Source organism: Dipodomys merriami, unplaced genomic scaffold (assembly GCF_024711535.1).
Source record: "Dipodomys merriami isolate MVZ:Mamm:240054 unplaced genomic scaffold, mDipMer1.0.p SCAF_197, whole genome shotgun sequence".
NCBI lineage: Eukaryota > Metazoa > Chordata > Mammalia > Rodentia > Heteromyidae > Dipodomys > Dipodomys merriami.
The window spans coordinates 1446792-1469844 of NW_027203348.1; positions in this window are offsets into that span (position 1 = coordinate 1446792).

Sequence of the window (23053 nt, forward strand, 5' to 3'; positions counted from 1 at the left end):
TAATGAGTGTGAGGGTTAGGTTTAGGGTTAGGGTGAGGTTTAGTGTAGGGTTAGGGTTAGGGTTAGGGTGAAGGTTTGGTTTAGGGTTAGGGTCACGGTGAGGGTGAGGGTTAGCGTTAGGGTTAGGCTGAGGTTTAGAGCTAGGCTGAGGGATAGGGTGAGGGTTAGAATGAGGTTTAGGGTTACAGTGAGGTTGAGGGTTAGGGTTAGGGTGAGGGTTAGGGTTAGGATTAGTGTTAGGGTGAGGGTGATGGTTAGGTTTAGGTTTAGGGTTAGGGTTAGGGTTAGCGTTAGGATTAGGGTTAGGATGAGGGTGAGTGTGAGGGTTAGGTTTAGGCCTAGGTTTAGGCTTAGGGTTATGCTGAGATGATGGTGGGGGTGAGGATTAGCTTTAGCGTGATGGTTAGGGTTACGGTTAGGGTGAGGTTTAGGATGAGGTTTAGGGTTAGGGTGAGGTTGATGGTAATTTTAAAGGTGAGGTTTAGGCTGAGGGTAAGGGTTAAGATAAGGTTGAGGGTTAGGTTGACGTTTAGGGTTAGGGTTAGGGTTAGGGTGAGGGTTATTGTGAGGGTTAGGTTTAGGGGTAGGGTAGGAGTAAGGGTTAGGGTGAGGGGTAGAGTTAGGGTTAGGGTTAGGTTTAGGGTCGTGGTTAAAGTTAGGGATAGGGTTAGGGTTAGATTTATGGTTAGATTGAGGGTTAGTGTGAGGGTGAGGATTAGGTTTAGGTTTAGGTTTAGGGTGAGCTTAAGGGTTAGTGTGAGGTTGAGGGTTAGGGTTAGCGTTATGGTATGGATAGGGTAGGGTGAGGGTTATGGTGAGAGTTAGTGATAGCGTTAGGCTAGGGGTTAGGGTTCGGGTTAGGGCTAGGGTGAGGATTAGGGTGAGGTTTAGGATGAGAGTTAGGGTTAGGGTAATCGTGAGTGTTAGTGTGATGGTTAGAGTGAGGGTGAGTTTTAGGGTTAGGGTTAGGGTGAAGTTGAGGTTTAGGTTTTGGGTGAGGGTGAGGGTTAGTGTTATGGTTAGGGTTCGCCTTAGGGTGAGGGTGAGGGTTACGGTTAGGGTTAGGGTTAGGTTTAGGTTTAGGGTTATGGTTATTGTTAGGGTTAGGGTTAGGGTGAGGGTGAGGGTGAGGGTGAGGGTGAGGGTTATGTTTAGGGTTAGGATGCGAGCTAGGTTGAGGGTTACGTTTAGAATTAGAGTTAGGATGAGGGTGAGGTTTAGGGTTAGATTTAGGGTTAGTGTTAGGTTTATGGTTAGGGTGAGGGTTAGGATTAGGGTTATGGTGAGGCTTAGGCTTAGGCTGGACATGAGGGTGAGGGTTAGGGATAGGGTTATTGTGAGGGTTAGGTTTAGGGTTAGGGTGAGGGGTAGGATGAGATTTAGGGTTAGGGTTACGGTTAGGGTTAGGTTTATGGTTAGGATTAGGGTTAGGGTTAGGTTTAGGGTTATGGTTAGGTTTAGCGTGAAGGTTAGCCTTAGGGTTTGGGTTAGGGTGAGGTTGAGGGTAAGGATTAGGGTTAGGGTTACGGTTAGGGTTAGGTTTAGGCTTAGGGTTATGGTTAGGGTTAGTATAAGGGTTAGGTTTATGGTTATGGTGAGGTTAGGGTTAGGGTTAGGGTTATTGTTAGTGCTATGTTTAGGGTTAAGTTTGCGGTGTGGGTGAGGCTGAGGGTGTGGTTTATGGGTAGGGATAGGGTTAGGGTTAGGGTTAGCGTTAGGGTGAGGGTTAGTGTGAAGGTTAGGGTTAGGTTTAGGGTTACGTTTAGGGTTAGGGTGAGGGTGAGTGTGAGGTTTAGGGTTAGTCTTAGGCTTATGCTTAGGCTTAGGCCCAGCTTGAGGGTGAGGGTGAGGATTAGGGTTAGGGTGAGGTTTAGGGTTAGAGTTAAGGTTAGGGTGAGGGTTAGGTTTAGGGTTAGTGTTAGGGTTAGGGTTAAGGTGAAGTTTAGGGTGAGTGTGAGTTTTAGGGTTAGGGTTACTGTTAGGCTTAGGTTTAGGCTGAGGGTGAGGGTGAGGGTTAGGGTTAGGGTGAGGTTTGGGGTGAGGGTTAGGGTGAGCGTTAGGATTAGGCTTAGTGTTAGGGTATGGGCTAGGGTGAGGGTGAGGGTTAGGGTCAGGTTTAGGGTCAGTGTTAGTATGAGGGTTAGGTTTAGGGTTAGTGTTAGTGTTAGGGTTTGGATTAGGGATAGGCTTAGTGTTAGGCAGAGGGTGAGGGTTAGGGTTAGTGTGAAGATGAGGTTTAGGGTTAGAGTTATCATTAGGGTGAGGTTTAGTCTTAGAATTAGGGTTAGTGTTACAGTTAGGGTTAGTGTGAGGGTGAGTGTGAGGGTTAGGTTTAGAATTAGACTTAGGGTGAGGGTGAGGGTTTGTGTGAGGGTTAGGCTTAGTCCTAGGGTTAGAATATGGTCTATGTTGAGGATGAGGTTTAGTGTTAGGGATAGGGTGAGTGTTAGGGTGAGTGTGAGGGTGAGTGTGAGGGTTAAGGTTAGCCTTAGGTTTAGGCTTAGGCTTAGGCCGAGCATGTGTGTGAGGGATAGGGTTAGGGTTAGGATGTGGGTTAGGGTTTTAGGGTTAGGGTGAGTGTTAGGATGAGGTTTAGGGTTAGGATTAGGGTTAGGGTGAGGGATAGAGTGAGGATGAGGATTAGGGTTACCGTTAAGGGTGAGGTTTAGTGTTAGGTTTATGGTTACGTTGAGGGTGAGCTTTAGGGTTAGGGTGTGGGTTAGGGTTACGGTTAGGATGAGGGTGAGGGTTAGGATTAGTTTTAGGGTTAGGGTTATTTTTAGTTTTATGGTTAGTGTTAAGTTTACAGTGAGGGTGAGGCTGGGGGTGATGGTTAGGGTTAGGGTTAGGTTTAGGCTGAGGTTTAGGGTTAGGGTGAGGGATAGGGTGAGGGTTAGGATGAGGGTTAGGGTTATGGTGAGGGTGAGGGTTAGGGTTAGGGTGAGGGTTAGTGTTTGTTTTAGGTTTAGGGTGAGGTGAGGGTTAGGTTTAGGTTTAGTTTTACGGTTAGGGTTAGCGTTAGGATTAGGGTTAGGATGAGGGTGAGTGTGAGGGTTAGGGTTAGGCTTAGGCTTAGTCTTAGGTTTAGGCTTAGGGTGAGGGTGGGGGTGAGGATTAGGGTTAGGGTGATGGTTAGGGTTACGGTTAGGGTGAGGTGTTGGATGAGGTTTAGATTTAGGGTGAGGATGATGGTAATTGTAAAGGTGAATTTTAGGCTGAGAGTTAGGGTTAAGATAAGGCTGATTGTTAGGGTTAGGTTTACGGTTAGGGTAAGGGTTAGGGTTTGGGTTTGGGTGAGGTAGAGGGTGAGCGTGAGGTTGACGTTTAGGGTTAGGGATAGGGTTAGGGTGAGAGTTATTGTGAGGGTTAGGTTTAGGGGTTTGGTAGGCAGCGTAAGGGTTAGGGTGAGGGGTAGGGTTAAGTTTAGGGTTAGGGTTAGGGATAACGTTCAGGTGAGGGTTAATGTGAGGGTTAGGGTTAGGATTGGGGTTACATTTAGGGTTAGAGTGAGGGTGACTGTGAGGGTTAGGGTTAGTCTTAGGCTTATGCTTAGGCTTAGACCCTGCTTGAGGGTCAGTGTGAGGGTTAGTGTTAGGGTGAGGGTTAGGTTTAGGGTAATGTTTAGGGTTAGGGCGATGTTGAGGGTTAGGTTTAGGGTTAGGGTGAGTATTAAGTTTAGGGTGATGGTTTGGGTTAGTGTGTAGGTTAAGGTTAGTCTTGGTTAGGGTCAGGTTTAGGGAGAATGTGATGTTTAGGGTTAGGGTTACTGTTAGGCTTAGATTTAGGCTGAGGGTGAGGGTGAGGGTGAGGGTTAGGGTTAGGGTGAGGTTTGGGGTTAGGGTTAGATTGAGGGTAGGGTGAGGATTAGGATTAGGCTTAGGGTTAGGTTATGGGCTAGGGTGAGGTTGAGGGTTAGGGTCAGGGTTAGGGTGAAGGTTAGTGTGAGGGTTATGTTTAGGGTTAATATCAGGGTTAGGGTTGGGGTTAGGGATAGGCTTAGTGTTAGGCAGAGGGTGAGGTTGAGGGTTAGGGTTAGGGTGAGGATTAGGTTTAGGTTTAGAGTTAGCATTAGGGTGAGGGTGAGTGTGAGGTTTAGGGTTAGGTTTAGACTTAGGGTGAGGGTGAGGGTTAGGGTGAGGGTTAGGCTTAGTCTTAGGGTTAGAGTATGGGCTAGGGTGAGGTTGAGGGTTAGGGTTAGGGTTAGGGTGAGTGTTATGGTGAGTGTGAGGGTTACGGTTAGTCTTACGTTTAGGCTTAGGCTTAGCCCGAGCATGAGTGTGAGGGAGTGTGTTAGGGTTAGGATGAGGGTTAGGGTTTTAGGGTTAGGGTGAGGGTTAGGATGAGGTTTAGGGTTAGGATTAGGGTTAGGGTGAGGGCTAGAGTGAGGGTGAGGGTTAGGGTTAGCGTTAGGGTGAGCTTTAGCTTTAGGGTTAGGGTTACGTTGATGGTGAGGGTTAGGGTTAGGGTGAGGGTTAGGGTTGGGTTAGAGTGAGGGTGAGGGTTAGGATTAGGTTTAGGGTTAGGGTTATTGTTAGATTTATGGTTAGGGTTAAGTTTACAGTGAGGGTGAGGCTGTGGGTGAGGGTTAGGGTTAGTGTTAGGGTGAGGTTTAGGGTTTAGTGTTAGGGTTAGGGTGAGGGTTTGGATTAGGGTTAGGTCACAGTGAGGGTGAGGGTTAGGGTTAGGTTTAGGCTGAGGTTTAGGGTTAGGGTGAGGGATAGGGTGAGGATTTTGATGAGGGTTAGGCTTATGGTGATGGGGAGGGTTAGTGTTAGTTGAGGGTTAGGGTTAGGATTAGGGTTAGGGTGAGTGTGAGGTTCAGGTTTAGGTTTAGGTTTAGGGTTAGGGTTAGCGTTAGGATTAGGGTTAGGATGAGGGTGAGTGTGAGGTTTAGGGTTAGGGTTAGGCTTAGGCTTAGGGTTAGGGTGAGGGTGAGGGTGGGGATGAGGTATTAGGGTTAGTGTGATGGTTAGGGTTACAGTTAGGGTGAGGTTTAGGATGAGGTTCAGGGTTAGGGTGAGAATGATGGTAATGTTAAAGGTGAGGTTTAGGCTGAGGGTGAGGGTTAAGATAAGGTTGAGTGTTAGGGTTAGGTTTAGGTTTAGGGTAAGGATTAGGGTTTGGGTTTGGGTGAGGTTACGGGTGAGGCTGAGGTCGACCTTTAGGGTTAGGTTTAGGGTTAGGGTGAGGGTTATTGTAAGGGTTAGGTTTAGGGGAAGGGTAGCAGTATGGTTTAGGGTGAGGGGTAGGGTTAGGGTTAGGGTTAGGGTGGAGGTTAGAGTTAGGGATAGGGTTAGGGTTACAGTTACGGTTAGAGTGATTTTTAGTTTGAGGGTTAGGATTAGTGTTAGGTTTAGCTTAAAGTTGAGGTTTAGGGTTTGGGTGAGGGTGAGGGTTAGTGTTATGTTTAGGGTTAGCCTTAGATTGAGGGTGAGGTTTAGGATTAGGTTTAGGTTTAGGGTTAGGGTGAGTTTTAAGTTTAGGGTGATGGTTTGGTTTAGTGTGAGGGTTAGTTTTCGCGATAAGGTTAGTTTTAGGGTAAATGTAAGTGTTAGGGTGAGGTTTAGGGTAAGGGTGAGGTTTAGGGTTAGAGTTAGGGTTAGGGTGAGGGTTAGGGTTAGGGTGTTAGGTTAGGGTTAGCGTGACGTTTAGGGTGGGGGTGAGTGTTAAGGTTAGGGTTAGGATTATGATTAGGTTTAATGTAAGTGTGAGTGTGAGGGTTAGGGTTAGGTTTAGGGTTTGGATTAGAGTTATGGTGAGGGTGAGGTTGAGGTTTAGGGTTAGGGTGAGGGTTGGGGTTAGGGTTAGAGTGAGGGTCAGGGTAAGTGTTAGGATTAGGCTTAGGGTTAGGGTATGGGCTAGGGTGAGGGTGAGGGTTAGGGTCAGGTTTAGAGTGAGGGTTAAGATGAGGATTAGGTTTAGGGTTAATGTTAGGGTTAGGGTTGGGGTTAGGTATAGGCTTAATGTTAGGCAGAGGGTGAGGGTGAGGGTGAGGGTTAGGGTTAGGGTTAGGGTGAGGTTTAGGTTTAGTGTTAGTGTTAGAGTGAGGGCTAGTGTGAGCATTATATTTAGGTTGAGTGTTAGTTATAGGGTTAGGGTGAGGGTGAATGTGAGGGTAAGCGTTAGTCTTAGGCTTAGGCTTAGGCTTAGTCCAAGCCAAAGGGTGAGGGTGAGGGTTAGGGTTAGGGTGAGGGTTAGGGTTAGGGTGAGGGTTATGGACAGGGTGAGGGTTAGGGTTAGGGTTAGGGTTATTGTTAGGATTAGGGTTAGTTTTAAAGTTACTGTGAGGGTTAGGGTTAGGGTTAGGGTGAGGATTAGGGTTAGAGTTAGGTTTAGGGTGAGGGTTAGGGTTAGGGTTAGGGTTAGGGTTAGGGTTAGGCTTTGGCTTAGGTTTAGGGTGAGTGTGAGTTTTAGGGTTAGGGTTAATATTAGGCTTAGGTTTGGGCTGAGGGTGAGGGTGAGGGTGAGGGTTAGCATTAGGGTGCGGGTTGGGTTTAGGGTTAGAGTGAGTGTTTGGGTGAGGTTTAGGATTAGGCTTAGGGTTAAGCTATGGGCTAGGGTTAGGGTGAGGGTTAGGGTCAGGGTTAGGGTGAAGGTTAGTGTGAGTGATAGATTTTGGGTTAGTGTTAGGGTTACGGTTGGGGTTAGGGATAGGTTTAGTGTTAGGCGGAGGGTGAGGTTCAGCGTGAGGTTTAGGGTTAGGGTGACGATGAGGTTTAGGGTTAGAGTTATCATTAGGGTGAGTTTTAGTGTTAGGGTTAGGGTTAGTGTTACAGTTAGGGTTAGGGTGAGGGTGAGTGTGAGGGTTAGGTTAGTCTTAGGCTTATGCTTAGGCTTTGGCCTAGCTTGAGGGTGAGTGTGAGGATTAGGGTTAGGATGAGTGTTAGGGTTAGGGTAATGGTTAGGGTTAGGGCTATGTTGAGAGTTAGGGTTAGGGTTAAAGTGAGTTTTAAGTTTAGGGTGATGGTTAGGGATAGTGTGAGGGTTAGTGTTCGGGTTAAGGTTAGTTTTAGGGTGAAGGTAAGTGTTAGGGTGAGGTTTAGGTTTAGGGTGAAGTTTAGGGTTAGAATTAGGGTTAGGGTGAGGGTTAGGGTTTGTGTCAGGGTTAGGTTTAGGGTGAGGTTTAGTGTGGGGGTGAGTGTTGGGGATAGGATTAGGATTATGGTTAAGGTGAGGGTCAGTGTGAGGGTTAGGTTAGGGTTAGGGTTAGGATTAGATTTATGGTGAGGGTGAGGGTGTAGGTTAGGGTTAGGGTGAGGGTTGGGGTTAGGGTTAGAGTGAGGGTTAGGGTGAAGTTTAGGATTAGGTTTAGGATTAGGGTATGGTCTAGGGTGAGGGTGAGGTTTAGGGTCAGGGTTCGAGTGAGGGTTAGGGTGAGGATTAGGATTGGGGTTAGTGTTAGGGTTAGGGTTGGGGTTAGGGATAGGCTTAGTGTTAGGCAGAGGGTGAGGGTGAGGGTTAGGGTTAGGGTTTGGGTGAGGTTTAGGGTTAGTGTTAGTGTTACGGTGAGGGTTCGTGTGAGGGTTAGGGTTAGGGTGAATGTTACTTTTAGGGTTAGGGTGAGGGTGAGTGTGAGGGTAAGGATTAGTCTTAGTCTTAGGCTTAGGCTTATTCCGAGCCTAAGGGTGAGGGTGAGGGTTAGGGTTAGGGTGAAGGTTAGGGTAAAGGTGAGGGTTATAGACAGGGTGAGGGTTAGGGTTATTTTTAGGATTAGAGTTAGGGTGAAGGTTAGGGTGAGCCTTAGGGTTAGTGTTATGTTTAGGGTGAGGATGAGGCTGAGGGTGAGGGTTCGGGTTCTCGTGAGGGTTAGGTTTTGGATGAGGTTAGGGTTAGGGTGAGGGTTATGGTGAGGTTGAAGGTTAGGTTGAGCATGAAGGTTAGGTGTAGGGTTAGGGTGAGGTTTAGTTTTACGGTTAGTGTTAGGTGGGGGATACAGGGAGGAATAGGGTTAGGGTTAGGGTGAGAGTTAAGATTACTGTGTGGGTTAGGGTTATGTTTAGGGTGAGGGTACGGATGAGGTTTAGGTTTAGTGTGAGGGTGTTATAGGGTTAGGGTTAGGGTTATGGGGAGGGTTAGGGTGAGGGTTAGGGTTAGGTTTAGGGTGAAGTTTAGGGTGAGGGTTGCGGTGAGAGCTACGGTTAGGGCTAGGGTGAGGGTAAAGTTTAGAGTGAGGGTTAGAGTGAGGGTGAGGTTTAGAGTTAGGGTTAGGGTGAAGGGTAGGATGAGATTTAGGGTTAGGGTTACAGTTAGGGTTAGGGTTAGGTTTAGAGTTAGGGTTAGGGTTAGGTTTAGGGTTACTGTTAGGGTTAAGGTGAGGGTTAGGGTTACGGTTTGGTTTAGGGTGAGGGTGAGGGTAAGGATTAATGTTAGGGTTAGGGTTAGGGTTAGGGTTAGGTTTAGGGTTAGGGTTATGGTTAGGGTTAATGTTAGGTTTAGGTTTAGGGTTATGGTGAGGGTTAGGGTTAGGGTTAGGTTTATTCTTAGTGTTATGGTTAGGGTTAATTTTGCGGTGAAGGCGAGGCTGAGGGTGAGGTTTATGGTTAGGTTTAGGATTCGTGTTCGGGTGAGGATTAGTGTGAGGGTTAGGGTTAGGGTTAAGGTTACGTTTAGGTTTAGAGTGAGGGTGAGTGTGAGGGTTAGGGTTAGTCTTAGGATTATGCTTTTAGGCTTCTGCCCAGCTTGAGGATTAGTGTGAGGGTTAGGTTTAGGATGAATGTTAGGGTTAGGGTAATGGTTAGGGTTAGGGCTATGTTGACGTTTAGGGTTAGGGTTAGGGTGAGTTTAAAGTTTAGGGTGATGGTTAGGGTTAGTGTGAGGGTTAGTGTTCGGGTTAAGGTTAGTTTTAGGGTGAAGGTAAGTATTAGGGTGAGGTTTAGTGTTAGGGTGAGGTTTAGGGTTAGAGTTAGGCTTAGGGTGAGGGTTAGGGTTAGGGTTAGTGTTAGGGGTAGGTTTAGGGTGAGGTTTAGGGTGGGGGTGAGTGTTAGGGTTAGGATTAGGATTAGGGTTAAGGTGAGGGTGAGTGTGAGGTTTAGGGTTAAGGTTAGGTTTATGATTAGAGTTATGTTGAGGGTGAGGGTGAGGGTTAGGGTTAGCGTGAGGTTTGTGGTTAGGGTTAGAGTGAGGGTTAGGGTGAAGTTTAGGATTAGGTTGAGGGTTAGGGTATGGTCTAGGGTGAGGGTGAGGTTTAGGGTCAGGGTTCGAGTGAGGGTTAGGGTGAGGTTTAGGATTGGGGTTAGTGTTATGGTTAGGGTTGGGTTTAGGGATAGGCTTAGTGTTAGGCGGAGGGTGAGGGTGAGGGTTAGGGTTAGGGTTTGGGTGAGGTTTAGGGTTAGTGTTAGTGTTACGGTGAGGGTTCGTGTGAGGGTAAGGGTTAGGGTGAATGTTACTTTTAGGGTTAGGGTGAGGATGAGTGTGCGTGTAAGGGTTAGTCTTAGTCTTAGGCTTAGGCTTAGTCTGAGCCTGAGGGTGAGGGTGAGGGTTAGGGTTAGGGTGAGGGTTAGGGTGAGGGTGAGGGTTATGGACAGGGTTAGGGTGAGGGTTATGGACAGCGTGAGGGGTAGGGTTATTTTTAGGGTTAGGGTTAGGGTGAGGTTTAGGGTGAGGGTTAGGGTTAGGCTTAGGCTTAGGCTTAGGCTTAGGCATATGCTTTGGCCGAGCATGAGGGTGAGGGTTAGGGTTAGGTTTTGTTTGAGGGTTTGGGTTAGGGTGAGGGTTCCGATGAGGTTAAGGGTTAGGGTTAGGTGTAGGGTTAGGGTAAGGTTTAGGTTTACGTTTAGGGTTAGGGTTAGGTTTAGGGTTTGGGTTAGGGTTATGGTGAGGGTTAGGGTTAGGGTTTCATTTAGGGTGAGGTTGAGGGTGAGAATTAGGGTTAGGGTTAGGGTAAGGTTTAGAGTTACGGTTAAGATTAGGGTTAAGGGTAGGGTTACAGTGATGGTTAGGGTTATGATTAGGGTTAGTGTTAGGTTTATTGTTAGTGTTATGGTTAGGGTTAAGTTTGCAGTGAGGGTGAGGCTGAGAGTGAGGTTTATGGTTAGGTTTAGGGTTAGGGTTAGTGTTGGGGATAGGATTAGAGTTATGCTGAGGGTGAGGGTGAGGGTTAGGGTTAGGGTGAGGGTTGGGATTAGGGTTAGAGTGAGGTTTAGGGTGAGGGTTAGGATTAGGCTTAGGGTTAGGGTATGGGCTAGGGTGAGGGTGAGGGTTAGGGTGAGGTTTAGTGTGAGGGTTAGGTTTCGGGTTAGTATTAGGGTTAGGGTTGGGGTTAGTGATAGTTTTAGTGTTAGGGGGAGGGTGAGTGATAGGGTGAGGGTTAGGGTTAAGGTGAGTATTACTGTTAGCGTTATGGTGAGGTGAGTGGGAGGGTAAGGGTTAGTCTTAGGCTTATGCTTAGGTTTAGGCCGAGCCTAAGGGTGAGAGTGAGGGTTCGGGTTAGGGTGAGGCTTAGGGTTAGGGTGAGGGTTATGGACAGGTTGAGTGTTAGGGTTAGGGTTAAGGTTATTGGTAAGATTAGGATTAGGTTTAAAGTTACTGTGAGGGTGAGAGTTAGGGTTAGGGTTAAGGTGAGGTTTAGGTTTAGGGATAGGTTTAGAGTTAGGGTTAGGGTAAGGGTGAGGTTGAGGGTTAGAGTTAGGGTTATTGTTAGGTTTAGGGTTAGGGTGTGGGTTATGGTGAGGGTTAGGGTTAGGGTTAGGGTTAGCCTTAGTCCGAGCATGAGGGTGAGGGTTAGGGTTAGGGTTAGTGTGAGGGTTAGGGTTAGGGGTAGAGTGAGGTTTAGGATGAGGTTTAGGGTTAGGGTTAGGTTTAGGTTTATGGTTAGGTTTAGGGTAGGTTTAGGGTTATGGTTAGGGTTAGGGTGAGGGTTAGGGTTAGGGTTTGGGTTAGGGTGAGGGTGAGGGTGATGATTAGGCTTAGGGTTAGGGTTACGGTTAGGGTAAGGTTTAGGGTTATGGTTAGTGTTAGGGTTAGGTTTACAGTGAGGGTTAGGGTTAGGGTTAGGTTTAGGGTTATTGTTATTTTTATGGTTAGGGTTAAGTTTGTGTTGAGGGTGAGGCTGAGGTTGAGGTTTATGGTTAGGTTTATGGTTAGGGTTAGTGGTAGAGTTAGTGTTAGGGTGATGTTTACGGTGAGGGTTAGGGTTAGGGTTAGGATTAGGATTAGGATTAGGGTTAAGGTGAGGGTGAGTTTGAGGATTAGGGTTAGGATTAGGCTTAGGATTAGAGTTAGGGTGAGGGTGAAGGTGAGGGTTAGGGTTAGGTTGTGGGTTTGGGTTAGGGTTAGAGTTAGGGTTAGGTTGAGTGTTAGGCTTAGGCTTGGGTTAGGGTATGGTCTAGGTTGAGGATGAGGGTTAGGGTTAGGGTGAGGGTTAGGGTGAGAGTTAGGGTTAGGGTTAGTTTTAGGGTTCTGGTTGGGGTTAGGGTTAGGCATAGTGTTAGGCGGAGGGTTAGGGTGAAGGTGAGGGTTAGGGTTAGGGTGATGTAGAAGTTACAGTTAGCGTTAGGATGAGGGTTAGTGTGAGGTTTAGGGAAAGGGTTAGCGTTATGGTTAGGGGTAGGGTGAAGGTGAATGTGAGGCTTAGGGTTAGTCTTAGGCTTAGGCTTAGGCTTAGGCCGAGCATAAGTGTGAGGGTGAGTATTAGGGTGTTAGGATTAGGGTGAGACTGAGGGTGAGGTTTACAGTTAAGATTAGGGTTAGGTTGAGGGCTGGAGTGAGGGTGAGGGTTAGTGTTAGCATTAGGATGAGGTTAGGGTTAGGGTTAGGTTTAGGATTAGGTTGAAGTATAGGATGAGGGTTAGGGTTAATATTACGATTACGGTTAGGTTAAGGGTTATTGTGAGTATTCGGGTTAGGTTGAGGGTTAGGGTGAGGGTGAGGGTTAGGGTTAGGGTTAGGCTGAAGGTGAGGGTGAGGTTTAGGGTTAGTGTTTGGGTTAGAGTGAGAATGATGGTTAGGGTGAGGAGTACGTTTAGGGCTAGAGTGAGGGTGAGGGTTAGGTTTAGCTTTAGGGTTAGGGTTAGGGTTAGGCTGAGGATGAGGGTGAGGTTTAGGGTTAGGGTTAGGGTGAGGGTGAGGGTGAGGTTTACGGTTTGCATGTTTGTTAGGCTGAGGTTGAGGGTGAGAGTGAGTGGTAGGGTTGGGGTTAGGGTGAGGATTAGGGTTAGTGTGATTTTTAAGATGTGGTGACTGTAACGGTTAGGGTGATGATTAGGGTGAAGTTAGGGTTATGGTTAGTGTTAGGGTTATGTTTAGGGTTAGGGTTAGGGTTAGGGATAGGTTTAGGGTTAGGGTTAGGTTGTGGGTAAGTGTTAGAGTGAGGGTTAGGGTCATGGTTAGGGTTAGTTTGAGGGTTAGAGTCAGGGTTATGGTTATGTTCAGGGTAAGGATTAGGGTGAGGTTTAGGGTGAGGGTAAAGGTTAGGGTTAGGATGAGGGTTAGGGTTAGTGTGAGGGTTAGAGTTAGGGTTAGGTTTAGGTTGAGGGTAAGGCTTAGGGTTATTTTTAGGGTTACGGTGAGGGTTAGTGTGAGGGTTATTGTTTGGTTTAGCGTAAGTTTTATGGTGAGGTCTAATGTGAGGTTGAGGGTTTTGTTGAGGGTGACGGTGAGGGTGAGCGTTTCGGTTAGGTAAGGGTTAAGATTAGGGTTAGGGTGAGGATTAGGGGGAGGGTCAGGGATAGGATGAAGTTTAGGGTTAGAGTGATGGTTAGGGTTAGTGTGAGGTTTAGGGTTAGGGTTAGGATTACGGTGAGGTTTAGGGTTCGGGTTTGCATTAGGGTTACGGTGAGGGATAGGGTGTTTTTGACGGTTAGGTGTAGGTTTAGAGTTAGTTTTAGGGTGAGGGTTAGGGTTAGGGTTAGGGTTAGGATGATGGTTAGGGTAAGGGGTAGGATTAGGGTTAGGGTGAATGTTAGGATTAGGGTGACGGTTAGAGTAAGGGTAAGGGTTAGGGTTAGGGTGAGGTTAAGGATTAGGGTGAGGGTGAGTGTTAGTGTTAGGTTTAGGATGATGGTAAGGGTGAGAATTAGGGTTAGGGTAATGGTTAGCTTTAGGGTTAGTTTGAGGTTTAGGTTGAGGTTTTGGTTTAGGGTGACCGTTCGGTTTAGGCTGAGTGTTAGGTTTAGTGTTAGGGTGAGGGTTAGGGTTAGTGTGATGTTTAGGGTGAGGGTGAGGCTGAGGGTGAGGGTGAGGGTTTTCGTGAGGGTTAGGGTTTGGGTGAGGGTTAGGGTTAAGGTGAGGGTGATGGTGAGGTTGAAGTTTAGGTTGAGCATGAGGGGTAGGGTTAGGGTTAGGGTGAGATTTAGGTTTAGGGTTAGTGTTAGGTGAGTGTTACAGGGAGGGATAGGGTTAGGGTGAGAGTTAGGATTACTGTGTGGGTTAGGGTTATGGTTATGGTGAGGGTAAGGATTAGGGTTAGATTTAGTGTGAGGGTGAGGATTAGGGTTAGGGTTAGGGTTATGGTGAGGGTTAGGGTGACGGTTAGGGTTAGGTTTAGGGTTAAGTTTAGGGTGAGTGTTTCGGTGAGGGTTAGGTTTAGGGCAAGGGTGAGGGGAAGGTTGAAAGTGAGGGTTAGAATGAGGGTGAGGGATAGGGTTAGGATTATTGTGAGGGATAGGGTGAGGGTTAGTGTTAGGGTGAAGGTGAGGGTTAGGATGAGGGTTTTGGTTAGTGTTAGGGTTAGTGTGAGGGTTAGGGTGGGGGTGATGGTTAGGGTTTTAAGGTTAGTGGTGAGGGTGAGGGTTAGGGTTAGGTTTAGGATTAGGGATAGGGAGAAGATTAGTGTTATGATTTGGGTGAGTGTTAGGCTGAGGGATAGGGTTAGGGTTAGATTTAGTGTGAGGATTCGGGTTAGGGTTAGGGTTAGGGTTAAGGTGAGGTTAAGGGTTAGGTTGAGGGTTAGGGTGAGGGTGAAATTTAGGGTTAGTATTAGTGATAGGATGAGGGTTAGGGTGTGGGTAAGGGTTTGGGTAAGGGTTAGGGTGAGGGTGAGAGTGAGGTTTAGGGTTAGGGTTTTTGTTAGGCTGAGGTTGAGGGTGAGGGTGAGTGTTAGGTTTGGGGTGAGGGTGAGGGTTAGGGTTAGTGTGATTGTTAGGGTGAGGGTGACTGAAACGGTTAGGGTGATGATTAGGGTGAAGTGAGGGTTAGGGTTAGGGATAGGGTTAGGGTGAGGCTGAGGGTTAGGTTTCACGTGAGGGTTAGGGTTACGTTTAGGTTTAGGATGAGGGTTAGGGTTGGTGAGAAGGTTAGGGTGAGGGTGAGGGTTAAGATTAGCGTCAGGGTTAGAATGAGGGTTAGGGTTAGGCTTAGGTTAGGCTGAGGGTGAGTGTGAGGGTGAGGGTTAGGGTTGGTGTTAGTGTTAGGGTGAGGGTTAGGTTGAGGGTTAGGCTGAGGGTTAGGTTGTGGGTAAGTGTTAGAGTGAGGGTTAGAATGAGGGTGAGGTTAGGGTTAGGTTTAGGGTGAGGTTTAGGGTGAGGGTAAGTGTTTGGGTGAGGGTTAGGGTGAGGATGAGTGTTAGGGTTAGGTTTAGGATTAGGGGTAGGATGAGGGTTAGAGTTAGGGTGAGGGTTACTGTGAGGGTTTTGGTTAGTGTTAGGGTTAGGTCTAGGGTGAGGTTTAGGGTGAGCATGAGGGTTAGTATTAGGTTAAGTGTTACAGTTTGGGTGAGGGTTAAGGTGAGGGTTAAGGTTAGGGTTAGAGTAAATATTAGGGTGAGGGTTAGGATGAGAGATAGTGTGACGGTTAGGGTCAGGGTAAGAGTTCGGGTGATGCTTAGGGTTAGGTTGAGGGTTAGTGTTAGGGTTAAGATGCGGTTTAGTGTGATGGTGAGGATTAGGGTTTGGGTTAGGGTTAGGATGAGGTTAGGGTGAGGGTTTTGGTTAGTGTTAGGGTTAGGGTTAGGGTTAGGGTGTGGGTTAGGTTGAGGGTGAGGGTTAGTGTTAGGGTAGAGGTTAGGGTAACGGTGAGGGATATGGTTAGATGGAGGGTTAGAGTGAGGGCTAGGGTGAGGGTGAGGATGAGGGTTAGGGTTAGGGTGAGAATTGGGGTTAGGGATAGTGTTAGAGTTAGGGTAAAATTTACAGTGAGGGTTAGGGTGATGGTGAGGGTTAGGTTTAGTGTGATTGTTAGGGTGAGGGTGACTGTAACGGTTAGGGTGATGATTAGGGTGAAGTGAGGATTAGGGTTAGGGATAGGGTTAGGGTGAGGGTTTGGGTTAGGCTGAGGGTTAGGTTTCACGTGAGGGTTAGTGTTAGGTTTAGGTTTAGGATGAGGGTTAGGGTTGGTGAGAGGGTTAGGGTGAAGGTGAGGGTTAGGATTAGCGTTACGGTTAGGATGAGGGTGAGGGTTAGGGTTAGGTTAGGCTGAGGGTGAGGGTGAGGGTGAGGGTTAGAGTTGGTGTTAGTGTTAGTGTTAGTGTTAGTGTTAGGGTGAGGGTTACGCTGAGGGTTAGATTGTGGGTAAGTGTTAGAATGAGGGTTAGAATGAGGGTGAGGTTAGGGTGAGGGTGAGGGTAAGGCTTAGTGTGAGGGTTAGGGTGAGGGTGAGGGTTAGGGTGAGGCTGAGGGTGAGGTTGAGGATTAGGATTAGGGTTAGGGTGAGGGTGAGGGTGTGGGTGAGGGTTAGGGTTAGGATTAGTGTTAGCGTTAGGGTTAGGCTGAGGGTGAGTTTGAGGGTGAAGATGAGGGTTAGGTTTAGGTTTAAGGTGAGGGTTAGGGTTAGTGTGAGGGTTAGGGTGAGCGGGAGGGTTAGAGTTATGGTTTGGGTGAGGGTTAGTGTGAGGGTTAGTGTTAGGGTTAGGGTTAGGGTTAGAGTTAGGTTTAGGGTTAGGTTTAGGTTTAGGGTTAGGGTTAGGGTTAGGTTGTGGGTAAGTGTTAGAGTGAGGGTTAGGATGAGGTTTAGGGTTAGTTTGAGGGTTAGATTTAGGGTTAGGGTTAGGGTGAGGGTAAGGTTTAGGGTGAGGTTTAGGGTGAGGGTGAGGGTTAGGGTTAGGATGAGGGTTAGCTTTAGTGTGAGGGTTAGAGTTAGGGTTAGGGTTAAGGTGAGGGTAAGGCTTAGCGTTAGGTTTAGGGTGACGGTGAGGGTTAGTGTGAGGGTTATTGTTAGGTTTAAGGTAAGGTTTATGGTGAGGTCTAATGTGAGATTGAGAGTTAGGGTGAGGGTGAGGTTGAGGGTGAGGGTTTCGGTTAGGTAAGGGTTAAGATTAGGGTTAGGGTGAGAATTAGGGGGAGGGTCAGGTATAGGATGAAGTTTAGGGTTAGAGTGATGGTTAGGGTTAGTGTGAGGTTTAGGGTTAGGGTTAGGGTTAGGGTGAGGTTTAGGATTCGGGTTTGCATTAGGGTTAGGGTGAGGGTTAGGGTGCTTTTGAGGGTTAGGGGTAGGGTTAGGGTTTTTGTTAAGGTGAGGGTTAGGGTTATGGTTGGGTTAGGATGAGGGTTAGGGTAAGGGGTAGCATTAGGATTAGGGTGAATGTTAGGATTAGGGTGATGGTTAGAGTAAGGGTAAGGGTTAGGGTTAGGGTGAGGTTAAGGATTAGGGTTAGGGTGAGGATTAGTGTTAAGTCTAGGGTGATGGTGAGGGTGAGGTTTAGGGTTAGGGTCAGGGTGAGGCTGAGGGTGAAGGTTAGGGTTAGGGTAATGGTTAGCGCTAGGTTTAGTTTGAGGATTAGGGTGAGGTTTTGGTTTAGGGTGACCGTTCGTTTTAGGCTGAGTATTAGGTTTAGGGTTAGGGTGAGGGTTAGGATGAGGGTTAGTGTTAGGATTAGGGTTAGGGTGAGTGCTAGGTTGAGGGTGAGGTTTAGTGTTAGGGTTAGGGTCAAGTTTAGGGTTAGGGTTAGAGTTAGGGTGAGGGTGAGGTTTAGGTTTAGAGTTAGGGTAAGGGTGGGGCTGAGTTTGAGGGTTAGGGTTAGGATTAGTGTTTGAGTTAAAGTTAGGGTGAGGGTTAGGATTAGGGTGAGTTTGAGCATGAAAGTTAGGCTTAGGCTTAGTGTTAGGATTCGGATTAGGGTAAGGGTTAGGGTGAGTGTGATGTTTATGGTTAGGGTTAGGCTTAGGCTTAGGTTTAGACTGAGAGTGAGGGTGAGGGTGAGGGTTAGGGTTACGGTGAAGGTTAGGGTTAGTGTTAGGGTGAGAGTTAAGGTTTTATTATGTTTAGGGTTAGGGTGAGGGTTAGGGTTTGGATTAGTGTTAGAGTGAGGGCTAGGGTGAGGGTGAGGGTTAGGGTTAGTGGTAGGGTAAGGTTTATCGTTAGTGTTAGGGTTTGGGTTAGGGTTAGGATGAGGGTTAGGGTTATGGTGAGAGTGAGGTTTAGGGTTAGGTTTAGGGTTAAGATTATGGTTAGGGTGAGGGTGAGTGTTAGGATTAGGGTTAGGGTAAGGGTCAGGTTTAGGGTTAGGATTTGTGTTATTGTTAGGGTTAGGGTTAGAGTTATGGTGAGGGTGAGGGTGAGGGTGAGGTTTAGAGTTAGGGTGAGGTTTAGTGTTAAGTTTAGGATTAGGGTTAGTGTGAGTGGGAGGTTTAGGGTTACATTTAGGGTTAGTTGTAGGTTTAGGTCGAGCGTTAATGTTAGGGTTAGTGTTAGGGTTAATGTTAGGTTGAGGGTAAGGTTGAGGATTAGTGTGAGGGTTAGTGTGATTTTTAGGGTTTAGGCTGAGGTTTAGGGTTAGGGTTAGGGTTAGGATTAATGTTAGGATTAGGCTTAAGTTGAGGGTTAGGTGAGGGTGAGGTTTAGGGTTAGGGTTAGCATTAGGATTAGGGTTAGGGTTAGGGTGAGCGATACCATGAGGGTTAGGGTTAGGGATTGAGTTAGGCTTAGTGTTAGGCTGAGGGTGAGGGTGAGGGTTAGGGTGAGGATTAGGTTCAGGGTTAGGGTGAGAGTTAGGTTTCGGGTTAAGTTTTGGGTTAGGGTTAGCGTTAGGGTAACGGTTATAGTGAGAGTGAGGGTTAGGGTTAGGTTGAGGTTTAGTGTTAGGTTTAGGGTTAGTGTGAGGGTGAGGGTGAGTGTTAGGGTTAGGGTTAGTGTTAGGGTGAGGGTTAGGATAAGGGTTAGGTTTAGGATTAGGGTTAGGGTGAGGGCTAGGGTGAGGATGAGGTTTAGGGTTAGGGTTAGGGTGAGGTTTAGGGTTAGGTTTTGGGTTAGGGTAAGGCTTAGGGTGAGGGTTAGATTGATGATTAGGTTTAGGGTTAGGGTTTGTGTGCGGTATAGGGTGAGGATGAGGGTTTGGGTTAGGGTGAGACTGAGGGTTAGAATTAGGTTTAGGGTGAAGGCTAGGGTCAGGGTGAGGTTTAGAGTTAGGTTTAGCATTAGGGTGAGGTTTAGGATTAGGGTGAGGGTTAAGGTTAGTGGGAGATTTAGTGTTAGGGTTAGGGTTAGTGTTAGGTTGAGGGTAAGTGTTAGGGTGAGGGTTAATGTTAGGGTGAGGGCTATGGTTAGGGTGAGGGTTAGTATTAGGGTTAGGGTTACTGTTATGGTTAGGGTTAGGGTTACCGTTACTGTGAGGTTGAGGGTTAGGGTTAGGTTTAGGGTGAGGTTTAGTGTTAGGGTTAGGGTTAGAGTTAGTGTTAGGGTGAGGGTAAGGTTTAGGGTTAGATTTAGGGTAAGGGTGAGGCTGAGGTTGAGGGTTAAGTTTAGGGTTAGTGTTAGAGTTAGGGTTTGGGTGAGGGTTGGGGTGAGGGTGAGAGTGAGGGTGAGGGTTAGGCTTAGGGTTAGGATTAGGATTAGTGTAATGGTTCGGGTGAGTGTGAGTGTTAGGGTTAGGGTTACCCTTAGGCTTAGGGTTAGTCTGAGCGTGAGGGTGAGTGTGAGGGTTAGGGTTAAGGTGAGGGTTAGTTTTAGGGTTAGGTTGAGATTTAGGGTTCGGTTAGGTTTATGGTTAGGGTGAGGTTTAAGGTTAGGATTAGGGTTAGGGTGAGGGCTAGGGTGATGGTGAGGATTAGAGTTAGTGTTAGGGTAAGGTTTAGGGTTAGGGTTAGGGTTTCGGTTAGGGTTAGGTTGCGGGTTAGTGTAACAGTGAGGCTGAGGTTTAGGGTTAGGTTTAGGATTTGGGTTAGGGTGAGGGTGAGTTTTAGGTTTAGGTTTAGGGTTAGGGGGAGGGTTAGGTCGAGGGTTAGTGTTAGGTTCAGTGTTAGGTTAGGGTTAGGGTGTGGGTTAGGGTGAGGGTGAGCGTTAATGTTAGGGTAAGGTTTAGGGTTAAGTGAGGTTTGGGGTTAGATTGAGGATTAGAGTGAGGGCTAGGGTGAGGGTGAGGGTGAGGTTAGGGTTAGGGTGAGAATTGGGGTTAGGGATAGGGTTAGGATTAGGATAAAATTTACAGTGAAGGTTAGGGTGAGGGTTAGGGTGAATGTTAGGGTTAGGGGTAAGGTGAGGGATAGGTTAAGTGTGATGTTTAGGGTTAGGTTTAGTGTTAGGGTTAACGTGAGGGTAAGGGTTAGTGTGAGGGTTAGGGTGAGGGTGAGGGTTAAGATAAGTGTGAGGTTTATGGTGAGGGTTAGTGTTAGGGGTAGGTTTAGGGTTAGGTTGAGGTTTAGTGTGAGGGTTAGGGTTAATGTTAGGGTTAGGGCTAGGTTGAGGGTTAGGGTTAGGATTAGGGTGAGGATTAGAGTGAGGGTGAGGGTTAGGATAAGGGTTAGGCTTAGGGTGAGTGTGACGGTTAGGGTTAGGCTTAGGGATATTGTGAGGTTTAGGGTTAGGTTTAGGTTTAGGTTTAGGGAAAAGTTTATGGTGAGGATTAGGGTTAGGTTTAGGGTTAGGGTTAGGGTGAATGTTAAGGTTAGGGGTAGGCTGAGGGATAGGTTTTTTGTGAGGTTTAGGGTCAGGATTAGAGTTAGGATAAAGGTCAGGGTAAGTGTTAGGATGAGGCCTAGGGTGAGGGTGAGGGTTAGGGTTAGCATTAGTGTTAGGGTGAGGGTTATGCTGAGGGTTAGGGTTAGGTTTAGGCTTAGGGGTTGGGATAGGTTGATGGTGAGGGTTAGAGTTAATTTTAGGGTTAGGTTGAGAGTTAGGGTGAAGTTTAGGGTTAATGTTAGGGATGGGGTTAGGGTGAGGGTTAGGGTGAGGGTTAGTGTGAGGGTTAGAGTTAGAGTTAGGGTTAGGTTTAGGGTGAGGGTAAGTATTAAGGTGAGTGTTATTGTGAGGGTGATGAATAGGGTTAGCATAAGGTTTAGGGTGAGGATGAGGTTTAGGATTAGCATTAGGGTTAGGGGAAGGTTTAGGGTGAGGATTAGGGTCAGTGTTAAGGTGAGGGTGAGTGTGAGGGTTAGGGTGAGAGTGAGAGATAGCGTTAGGGTTAGGGATAGAGTGAGGGTTAGGGTGAGGGCTAGGGTGAGGGTGAGGGTTAGGGTGTGGGTGAGGTTGAGGGTGAGGTTTTCGCTTACGTAATTTTTAGGGTTAGGATTAGAGTTACGGTTAGGTTTAGGGTTAGGGTGAGGGTCAATATTAGGGTTAGGGATAGGATGAGTATTAGCGTGAGGGTTTGGTTAGGGTTTGGGTGAGGGTTAGGATTAGTGTGTGGGTTAGGGTAAGGGTTAGACTTAGGGTTGGGGTGAGGGTAGGTGTTAGGGTGAGTTTTAGGGTGAGGGTGAGGATTAGGGTTAGTGTTAGGGTTAGGGTGTGAGTTAGGGTGAGGGTTGGGGTTAGGGATAGGGTGAATGTTAGGGTTAGGGTTAGGGTTAGGGTGTGGGTGAGTGTGAGTGTGAGTGTTAGGGTTAGGGTTAGAGTTAGAGTGAGGGTTAGGGTTAGGATTATGGTTAAGGTAGGGTTAGGTTGAGGATGAGGGTGAGGTTGAGAATGAGGATTTGGGTGAGGGTTAGGTTTAGAGTTAGGGATAGGATGAGGATTAAGGTAAGGGGTAGGGTTAGGTTTAGGGTGAGGGTTAGGGATAGTGTGAGGTTTAGGTTAAGGGTTAGGTTTAGAGTTAGGAGGAGGTTAAGGGTTAGGGTGAGAGTTAGGGTGAGGGTAAGGGTTACGTTTAGGGTTAGGGTTGGAGTTAGGGTTAGTGTGAGGGTTATAGGGTTAGGGTTAGGGTGACGGTTAGGGTGAGGTTAGGGTTAGGGATGGGGTGAGGGTTAGGGTGAGTGTAAGAGTTCAGGTGAGGGATAGGGTGAGGGTGAGGGTTAGGGTTAGGGTTAGGGTGAGGGGTAGGGTGAGGGGTAGGATTAGCGTTAGGGTTAGGGTGAGGTTTAGGCTGAGGGTTTTCTTTAGTGGTATGGTTAGGTTTAGGGTGAGGGTTAGGTTGAGGGTGTGGGTTTGGGTTAGGGTAAGTGTTAGGGTTAGGTTGAGGGTTGGGGTTAGGTTGAGGGTTATGGTGAGGGCTAGGGTGAGTGTGAGGGTTAGGTTTAGTGTTAGGGATAAGGTTTAGGGTTAGGGTAAGGGTTAAGCTGAGGGTTAGGGTGAGGGTTAGGGTTAGGGTAGGGAGAATGATAGGTTTAGTGTTAGAGTGAGATGTAGGTTTAGTGTGAGTGGTAGGGTCAGGTTTAGGGTTTGAGTTAAGGTGAGGGTAAATGTTAGGGTGAGGGTTAGGGTGAGGGTGAGGGTTAGTGTGAGCATTAGGGTTAGAGTCAGAGTTAGGTTTAGCTTTAGGTTTTGGGTGAGTGTTAGGGTTAGTGTGAGAGTTAGAGTGAGGTTGAGGGTAAGGGTTAAGGTGAGGGTTAGGTTGAGGTTGAGAGATAGGGTATGGGTGAGCTTTAGGGTGAGGGTTATGGTTAGGGTTAGGGTTAGGATTAGGTTGAGGGATAGGGTGAGGTTTAGCGTTAATATTAGGGTTAAGGTCAGTGTTAGGGTGAGGGTTAGGGTTAGGTTTAGGTTTAGGATGAGGGTTAGGGTAAGGGGTGGGGTTAGGGTTAGGGTGAATGTTAGGATTAGGGTGACGGTTAGTGTAAGGGTAAGGGTTAGGGTTAGGGTGAGGATAAGGATTAGGGTGAGGGTGAGCATTAGTGTTAGGTTTAGGGTGATGGTGAGGGTGAGGGTTAATGTTAGGGTGAGGGTGAGGCTGATTTTGAGGGTTAGGGTTAGTGTAATGGTTAGCGTTAGGGTTAATTTGATGTTTAGGGTGAGTTTTTGGGTTAGGGTGACCTTTAGGTTTAGGCTGAGTGTTAGGTTTAGGGTTAGGGTGAGGGTTAGGGTTAGTGTGATGTTTAGGGTGAGGGTGAGGCTGAGGGTGAGGGTTTGCTTTCACGTGAGGGTTAGGGTTAAGGTGAGGGTTAGGGTTAGGGTGAGGGTGATGGTGAGGTTGAAGGTTAGGTTGAGCATGAGGGTTAGGGTTAGGGTTAGGGTGAGGTTTAGTTTTAGGGTTAGTGTTAGGTGAGTGTTACAGCGAGGGATAGGGTTAGGGTTAGGGTGAAAGTTAGAATTACTGTGTGGGTTAGGGTTATGGTTAGGGTGAGGTTAAGGATTAAGGTTAGGTTTAGGTTGAGGGTGAGGATTAGGGTTAGGGTTAGGGTTATGGGGAGGGTTAGGGTGAGGGTTAGGTTTAGGTTTAGGCTAAAGTTTAGGGTGAGGGTTAGGGTGAGGGTTATTGTGACGGTTAGGGTTATGGCTAGGGTGAGGGTAAGGTTTAGCGTGAGGGTTAGAGTGAGGGTGAGGGTTAGGGTTAGGGTTAGGATGAGGGATAGTGTAGGGTTAGGGTTAGGTTTAGGGTGAGGGTTAGGGTGAGGTTAAGTGTTCTGATGAGGGTTACGGTGAGAATGAGTGTTAGGGTTAGGTTTAGGGTTAGGGGTCGGGTGAGGGTTAGAGTTAGTGTGAGGGTTAATGTCAGGGTTTTGGTAAGTGTTAGGTTTAGGTCTAGGGTGAGGTTTAGGGTGAGGGTGAGGGTTAGTGTTAGGGTAAGTGTTACGGTTTGGGTGAGGGTTAGGGTGAGGGTTAGGGTTAGGGTGAGGTTTAGGATAAGGATTAGTGTGAAGGTTAGGAGGAGAGATAGGTTGAGGGTTAAGGTTAGTGTGAGGGTTAGGATTAGAGTTAGGGTGAGGGTAAAGTTTAGGGTGAGGTTTAGGGTGAGGGTGATTGTTACGGATAGCTTTAGGTTTAGGGTGAGGGTGAGGTTTCGGTTTTGCATTAGGTTTAGTTTGAGGGTTATGGT